Source organism: Leucopleurus acutus (genome assembly GCF_964270905.1).
Source record: "Leucopleurus acutus genome assembly, chromosome: 2".
NCBI classification, from domain to species: domain Eukaryota; kingdom Metazoa; phylum Chordata; class Mammalia; order Artiodactyla; family Delphinidae; genus Leucopleurus; species Leucopleurus acutus.
The window spans coordinates 52,969,375-52,977,711 of NC_139143.1; the positions used below are offsets into that span (position 1 = coordinate 52,969,375).

Below are 8,337 nucleotides of genomic sequence, written 5' to 3' on the forward strand. Positions count from 1 at the left end.
TTAAAGGGGCAGCTGATTCGGGGGCTCTGGCTCACTCAGGCCGCGGGGAGAGAGGGGTACGGATGTGGGGCGAGCCTGTGACGGCAGACGCCAGTGTGATGTTGCACCAGTCTGAGGCGCGCCGTGCGTTATCCCGGGGAAGTTGTCCCTGGATCCCGGGACCCTGGCAGTGGCGGGCTGCACAGGCTCCCGGGAGGGGAGGTGTGGATAGTGACCTGTGCTTGCACACAGGCTTCTGGGTGGCGGCAGCAGCAGCCTTAGCGTCTCATGCCCGTCTCTGGGGTCTGCGCTGATAGCTGCGTCTCTGGAGCTCCTTTAGGTGGTGCTCTGAGTCCCCTCTCCTAGTGCTCCCCGAAACAATGGTCTCTTGCCTCTTAGGCAGGTCCAGACTTTTTCCCGGACTCCCTCACGGCTAGCCGTGGTACATTAACCCCTTCAGGCTGTGTTCACGCCGCCAACCCCAGTCCTCTCCCTGCAATCCGACCAAAGCCTGAGCCTCAGCTTCCAGCCCCTGCCCGTACCGGCGGGTGAGCGGACAAGCCTCTCGGGCTGGTGAGTGCTGGTTGGCACCAATCCTCTGTGCGGGAATCTCTCCGCTTTGCCCTCTGCACCCCTGTTGCTGCGCTCTCCTCAGCGGCTCCGAAGTTTCCCCCTCCGCCACCACAGTCTCTGCCCATGAAGGGGTTTCCTAGTGTGTGGCAACCTTTCCTCCTTCACAGCTCCCTCCCAGAGGTGCAGGTCCCGTCCCTATTCTTTTGTCTCTGTTTTTTCTTTTTTCTTTTGCGCTACCTAGGTACGTGGGGAGTTTCTTGCCTTTTGGGAAGTCTGAGGTCTTCTGCCAGCGTTCAGTAGGTGTTCTGTAGGAGTTGTTACATATGCAGATGTATTTCTGATGTATTTGTGGGGAGGAAGAGGGTCTCCACATCTCATTCCTCCACCATCTTTAAGCAGGCTGGTCTCCTACTCTTATACTTACTCCCTGCATTCTATTCTCAACACAGGAGCCAGAGTGATTCTTTTAAAATTTAAGTCAGACTATGTCACAACTCTACTCAAAACCCTGCAATGACTTCCCATCACACACAAAACAAAAGCCAATATCTTTACAGTGGCCTACTGGCCCCCATAAGCACTCTGGCCTTAACTCTACTACTTTCCCCCTTGTTCACTCTGCTTCAGTCTCACTGGCCTCCTTCCTCTTCCTCAGACATATTTGGCTCAGAACCTTAGCAATGACTGTTCCTTCTGCCTGCAAGACTCTTCCCCCAGAAAACTGGCTAAATTCTTTATCTCCTATATGTCTTCCCTCAAATTCTACTTCTTTCTCAATGAGGCCTATCTTCATCACCCTAATTAACAGTATAAATTTCCCCCTGCACTCTCAATCTCCCTTACCTTGTTCTGTTTTTTTTGTTGCATGGAATTTTCCACCTTTAACTTGATAAGCTGCTCCTAAACTTAATATGAAAGAGCAAAGGGCCATGAAGAGCCAAACAGTTTTGAAGGAGAATGAGAAAGGATATTATCCCTACCAAATATGAAACTTACTGTAAAGCTACAGTCATTAAAAGGGCTTATCAGTGGTACAGAGATGGAAAAATAAGACCAACCGAAAAGAATAAAGGGCCCAGAAATAAATCTATGTCTACACAGGAACTTGAGATATGACACATTAGCAACACAAATCATTGAGAAAGAAAAGACTGTGTATTTAATAACTTGTGCCAGGACAACTGGTTTTCTATTTGGAAAAAGATAAAATTAAATCCCTATTTTACATCATGCATAAAGTAGATTCCAGAGGGATTAAGAAACTAAAAAAAAGAAAAACTTGTAAACCTTAAAAGAAAATACAGAAAAATATACTTATGACATCCTGGTAGGAAAAGTTTTTATAAACAAGATTAAAAAAATCATAAACCATGAAACTATTGAAATATTTGACTATACTACTATTCAAAAGCATCTGTATAATAGAAGACACAATAAACCAAGTTAAAGTAAGTGCCACAATCTAAAAGATGATACATATAATTGAAAAAGGGCTGGTTTCCAGTATTAATATGCATTTTAACTGTAAATAATAAAAAAAGACAAATAACTCAATGGAAATACTTTTAGTATTTAAAATAAAATTTAAATGTTGGAATATATGAGCAGACAATTAATTCACAGAAGAGGAAATTTATCTGGCCAGTATACATATGAAATATGTTCAACCTTGCTAACTGAATATGCAATTTAAATGATAATACTCTCCAACTGGCTCCACAAAATATAAAAATAAGTCTAATAACACAAAGTGTAATTCATAAGAATGTAGGAGAAATGAAACTACTCCCTGATGGGGTGTTCTACTCCCTGATGGGGTGTGTAAACAGGTCTAACTACTTTGGACAAGAGTTTGACAATATCTAGTAAAGTTGAAAATGTATGTATCGTACAACCCAATCCATTCATTTTTCAGAAATGAACCTAGAGAAACTCTCATATATGCACACTAAATTGTGTACAAGCATGTTCATTGCAGCTTTGCTTGTGATTACAAAAAATAATGGGAAATAATTTGTGTCCATCCACAAGAGAAGGTATAGATAAGTTGTGATGCATTAAATTCATCGATACAGTAAATTTCAAAAACATATAATAATTATGAATTTTTTTAATGTGTAAAGCCCTATATTGAATAGGATATTAATTATGCTAATTTTATAACAATAGGAAATATTATTTATAAGTAGAAACACATTTACATACATAGAAAAAATACATATGATTTGCAGTGGATCACAAAAATGGCCATAATTTCCCACCCCTCCTAGAAATCCACTCTTTTACAATGTGACTTTACCACTCCTTCCACCAAGAAGTGAAGTCTATTTGCCCACCCCTTGAATCTCATGTCTTTGTGACGCTCATTTTCACCCACAGAATACACTGAAAGCAATGTTTTGCCAGAGGCCGAACACACTTCCATTCTCCTCTCCCTCTCAGAACCCTGCTAGTTTCCAGTGAACAAGCCTGGGCTAGTCTGCTGAGTGATGAACACCACACGGCCCAGTCAACCCCATTACCCCAGCCTACAATCAGCTAGCCACTAGACAGATGAGTAAGGCTGTAGTAAGACAAACCAGAACCCAGTTGACCTGCCAATTGACCATAGACACATGAGCAATCCTAGGTTGGATCAGCCCAGCCTACCTCATATCAGTAAAACTATTCAGCTGACCTGCAGACTCACGAGCAATAATAACGGGTTGTTGTTTTACATCACTAAGTCTTAGGGGTAATTTTTTTACACAGCATTAAATAAGGGATGCATACGCCATCTTCAGTACAATGACCTCTAAGGAGAGAGGGAAAGGAAGAGTATGAAGGGGAGGGAGATACCTTCACCTTTTACACTTACTTTTTTGAGGATTTAGAAGTCCTCAATGGACAGCAGTAACCCAGGGGTCTGTTATATTATTTTCAGAATTAATCTGAATACTTGAAATGTTGCCTAATTGGTTTGAAGAAGTATGCTACCATTCTTTCCTTTCTTGTCATATTCATATGAATATGGTAGAACTAGACATGACTAAAAGATCTGGTTCATCATGTGGTTCTCATGTAGACTGGCTACACAGAAACTTGGAAATATTAGACCTGGACTTATGTAACTGACGTCATGAGCCACAGTAACTCAGACTGACCAAATATTATGGTCACACCTCGTTCTATGGTAGCATATAAACAAGAGCTAAGAGAAAAATATCAAACCCTCAATTAATCAGAACTCAAGAAACAAACTTTCCTTCATGGAAAACCATCTATTTTTAGAAGAAAACAAAAACAAACTATTATCAAAGGTATACTTTGATTTTCAGATTAAGTCCTAGGGTCAGCGCCAAGTCAAGCTAATCTTTGCATGTTCAATATTAAGGTTGGAGAGAAAGATAGAGATAAAATGGGTTTCTAGCTGATCTTCACTTTATCAAAAAATTTATTTAACTGTGCATCCCACCCAGTGATGCTGCTTTTATTGAACATAATTGTTTATTTCCATTTTGCTACAATATAATTCCAAGATTTGAAAAACTCATACTGTAAGAGGACATGGTGGTAGGAATTGTAAGGAAGCTATACAAAACTAGGCCTATCTATACCTGAGTCCCAGTGCAACCAGTTGAAAAAATTCCATTAATTTTTATAAGTTAAGAGATTTCTAAGGAACCAGTATCCTGGATTTGGATAGAATCCTTTCACCCTAAACGTCACATTCAAATTAAATGAAGGACAAAGTCTGTACCTAAAACTCTGGGTGAAAACATAAGCAAGCAATAACCAATGTCTCTGCCATTTAGAGCCAGGAGTACAAAAGATTCCTTTACAGGGGAAATAATGGAAAGAGTGGAACCAACATCATTCCAGGTGGCAGGAGATAAGAAAAGGCATTTGTGGCCAAAAGATAAGGTCAGGAAAGGGGATTTGGAAGAGGCTTGCTTTGAGACAAACAGACAAAACAAAGTAGAAAGTGTATGCTCTGAAGTGAGTCAAGTCATATATGAGCCAGGCTGGCAGAATAAATCAAGTCTACACGAAGCTGAAAATGAATCAATTTCATTTGTAAACAGAGCTGCAAGGCCAACTCTTTCATATTTACTTATTTATTAAGCATATTAAATGCCCCCTTTTCTTTCTTCTTCTACTGTCCATAAGTGATTATAATAGAGTTTGTTGTAAGTTTTTAGGTTTAATTTCTAATAAAGAATGACTATAGAGCTTCAAAAATAGTACAGCTGAAGGTCAATATGGCAGAATGAACCAAATAGCAAAATCACCTATCCTAATATCTGAGAAAACAAAAATCAAAAACATATGTCAATAATATTTACAATTTGAATAGTATTTAATATGTGCCAGGCATTATTCTTAGAACTTTATACATAATACCTCATTCAATAGTATAATGCATTTATGAAAAAATACTATTATTATCCCATTTTACAGATGTAGAAACTGAAGCACAGGTTTTAACTAGTAATTGGTAGGCCTCAGATATGGTCCCAAGCAGTCTAAACCCAGAGCTTGTATCTTTAACCACCATACTATTCTGCTCACAGACAAAACAGGCAAACAAGCAATGTGAATAGGATGAAGAAAAAAAAGTCCTTAGTTACCATTCAAGGAAAGAGTCTAAGCTTAATGCCATAAACTTTGAAAAGAGGCATCTAAAAAAATAAGAAATAAATAAAAGGGATTGAGAATATCTATTAATCCTATTCCCACTTATCAGAAACAATATTGAATCAACATTTTGAGTCAAACAAATCCAGAAAATTACTAACACCACCCCCCCCAAAAATAAATTGGAGATAAGTGAAATAAAGGAGCGCATTGGCAATGTCAGGAGGAGTTAATACTCCAGACTTTACCATTTTCCAGGGCTTCATGAAGAATGGAAAAATGAACAAAAGCCTGAGAGAATCTGTCCAAAAATAAAATATACTCCCGACTAGTTTGATTGCTCTGTTATAGAATATTTAACGTAATCTCAGATCAAAGTACAGAGCTCAGGTCTTCCAATAAAGACTGCATGTAGCTCCCATCTCAATATGTAGCCTATACTACATACTGAATGGAAGAGAAACAAATCTCAGATAAGGTGGAAAGTGTCCAGAAGAATTTACCTGCATCAGAGCAAATTGAAGTTCAGTCCACATTAAAAATGAGCGACATAAAAATGAAACACATAGCAGTGGCAAACACACACACACACACACAAACACACACACGCACACAGACACAGAGGATGAAACAATGAAAAAAGAATTTGCAGAGTTAAGAAAACTAATTGAGCACGAAAACCACACCATTGGCGTAGGGGGTCTACAAACTATGATCCTGGGACAAATCCAGCACACCACTTTTAAAAAAAAATTTTACTGGCACACAGTTACATCCATTCATTTATGTATTATCTGTGGTTGCTTTTGCATTGCAACAGCAAAGTTGAGCAGTTGCAACAAAAACCATATGGCCAAAAAGCCCCAAATGTTTACCAAAGGGCCTGTTACAGAAAAAGTTTGCCAATACCTGCGTGAGAAAATTGATACATTATAAACAAGCTGGCCCTCCTGTCCTGGGCTCTACACCACCTCTGTGCTGCTGTTTTCTGGTTACACCCTGAAATTGAATGTGCACTAGTGTAAATGCTATATGAGCTGATAGGTCACACTTTGAACCACATTATTACATGCCTTGAAAAATGTACACTTCTCACCCTCAACATAAGCCAAGCATCTTTGATAATATACAGTTATAACTGCTAACATTTACTTAGCACTATATGCTAGGTACTATTGTGCTTTTATAAGAATACAGAAAAAATGGCAAAGTGGTATATAAATAAATAAATTTTAGGCAGTATTACCTCAGTCGAAAATACTTCCCTGGTGTATAATAATTCTCCTTTGTAGATCAATCTAAACATGAAACAATGAGGAAGGAGAAACATCAGGCTCAAAGTTTACAACACTTTATTCTACTTCTATAAACATGTTTTATTGGAAGCATCTTTGTAGTAAACATTTTAGAGATTTATTTACTTTATTAATTTTCGGAAAAAATATCAGGCTGCAACCCTGATTACTGAGGATGTATAATTCTTTCAAAAGGTTACAAAGTACAGTGCAGAATTACACGCTACCACTTTAACCTTGGCTAGGAATAAATAGAAAACGCATTTTATTCTCACTGGCCGTTGAATTGCATTTTATACTTTTGAGGAAAATATCCCACTGGATTAGCTTGCTACCAACTCCTCAAACCCCAAATGAAACTTCCACAGTTCCCTTGGGTGTTTCTTATTATTGAGCAGATGTTAAGTTTACTTATTTGAAAATAATTATAAAGTCTTATATAAAAAGTAAGTTTTGGGGCTTCCCTGGTGGCGCAGTGGTTAAGAGCCCGCCTGCCGATGCGGGGGACACGGGTTCGTACCCCGGTCCGGGAAGATCCCACATGCCGCGGAGCGGCTGGGCCCGTGAGCCATGGCCGCTGAGCCTGCGCTTCCGGAGCCTGTGCTCCGCAACGGGAGAGGCCACAACAGTGAGAGGCCCGCGTACCGAAAGTAAGTTTTGTCCAGAAATAAAATATCTCAAAATGTACATACCTCGGGGCTTCCCTGGTGGCGCGGTGGTTGAGAATTTGCCTGCTAATTCAGGGGACACGGGGCCGAGCCCTGGTCTGGGAGGATCCCACATGCCGCGGAGCAAGTAGGCCCGTGAGCCACAACTACTGAGCCTGCGCGTCTGGAGCCTGTGCTCCGCAACAAGAAAGGCCGCGATAGTGAGGAGCCCGCGCACCGCGATGAAGAGTGGCCCCCGCTCGCCGCAACTAGAGAAAGCCCTCGCACAGAAACGAAGACCCAACGCAGCCAAAAATAAATAAATAATTTTTTTAAAAAATGTACATACCTCATTGTAATATTGTCACTATGTTGTATATACTCTAGGACCACTACATTTCAATTTTAATTATATTCAAGCACCCAAGACCTGTCAGGACATACTTAGATATCATTAGTCCATCAAACATTTTAACATCTGTGCTTCAAATATTTATCCAACCTAAACCATGCTCTGCAGGCACTATGCAAGGTTCTGAAAACACTAATGAATAAGCCCCAGGATTTTTGGAATTTAAAGTCATGATTACAGATGAGCTCTTCCAAGATGGGTATGTAAAACAGGTGTGGGAAAAAAGTTTCTTCTCATCTGCAAACTCTGATCATTTGGTTGTTGCCTGAAGCATTTTTGAGAATTCTAAGATAGCATCGGGGATCAGAGAAAACTGCCCAAGTCAAATAGCAATGTCTGCTATGGGCATGCATGATTTGGTTCCTATTTATAACCAAATCATAATTTCTTATAGTACTAAAAGGAAAAAGGACTAAGTATGGAATATTGGATATCAATATTTAAGGAACAGGTGAAGAAAGGGGAGGAGCAGCAGAAAACTTTTCAATGGCAACATCATGGAAGCTAAAAAGGAGAGAAGGTCCAGGAGGAAGTAGACAATAGTGTCAAATATCATATTCCTTGAGAAAGGAAATGTGGCAAATTGTAATTCATTGGAGACTTTCCTGAAAGCAGTTTCAGCAGAATGGTGGAGAAGAAACTTAAGCACAGAGACTAAGGAAATAAGGAAGTGGACACAATCTACATTTTTCTAGAAATCTAAGATTCCTCACACTTCACACTGCTCCCTAATATATAATAATGCATATTTGGTTCTGGGATTATTTCTTTGTATATTTATAAACACACTTATAAAAGGAAAACTAGTGAAGTA

General features: G+C 39.6%; 1 long non-coding RNA gene across 1 annotated transcript; it reads left to right on the forward strand.

Moving 5' to 3' along the window:
* The first annotated feature begins 7,012 nt into the window (after nucleotides 1-7,012).
* On the forward strand, nucleotides 7,013-7,440 carry LOC309957423. The gene is made up of 2 exons (XR_014325969.1): nucleotides 7,013-7,114; nucleotides 7,208-7,440. It is a non-coding gene; the product is annotated as an uncharacterized lncRNA (long non-coding RNA).
* The last annotated feature ends 897 nt before the right edge of the window (nucleotides 7,441-8,337 follow it).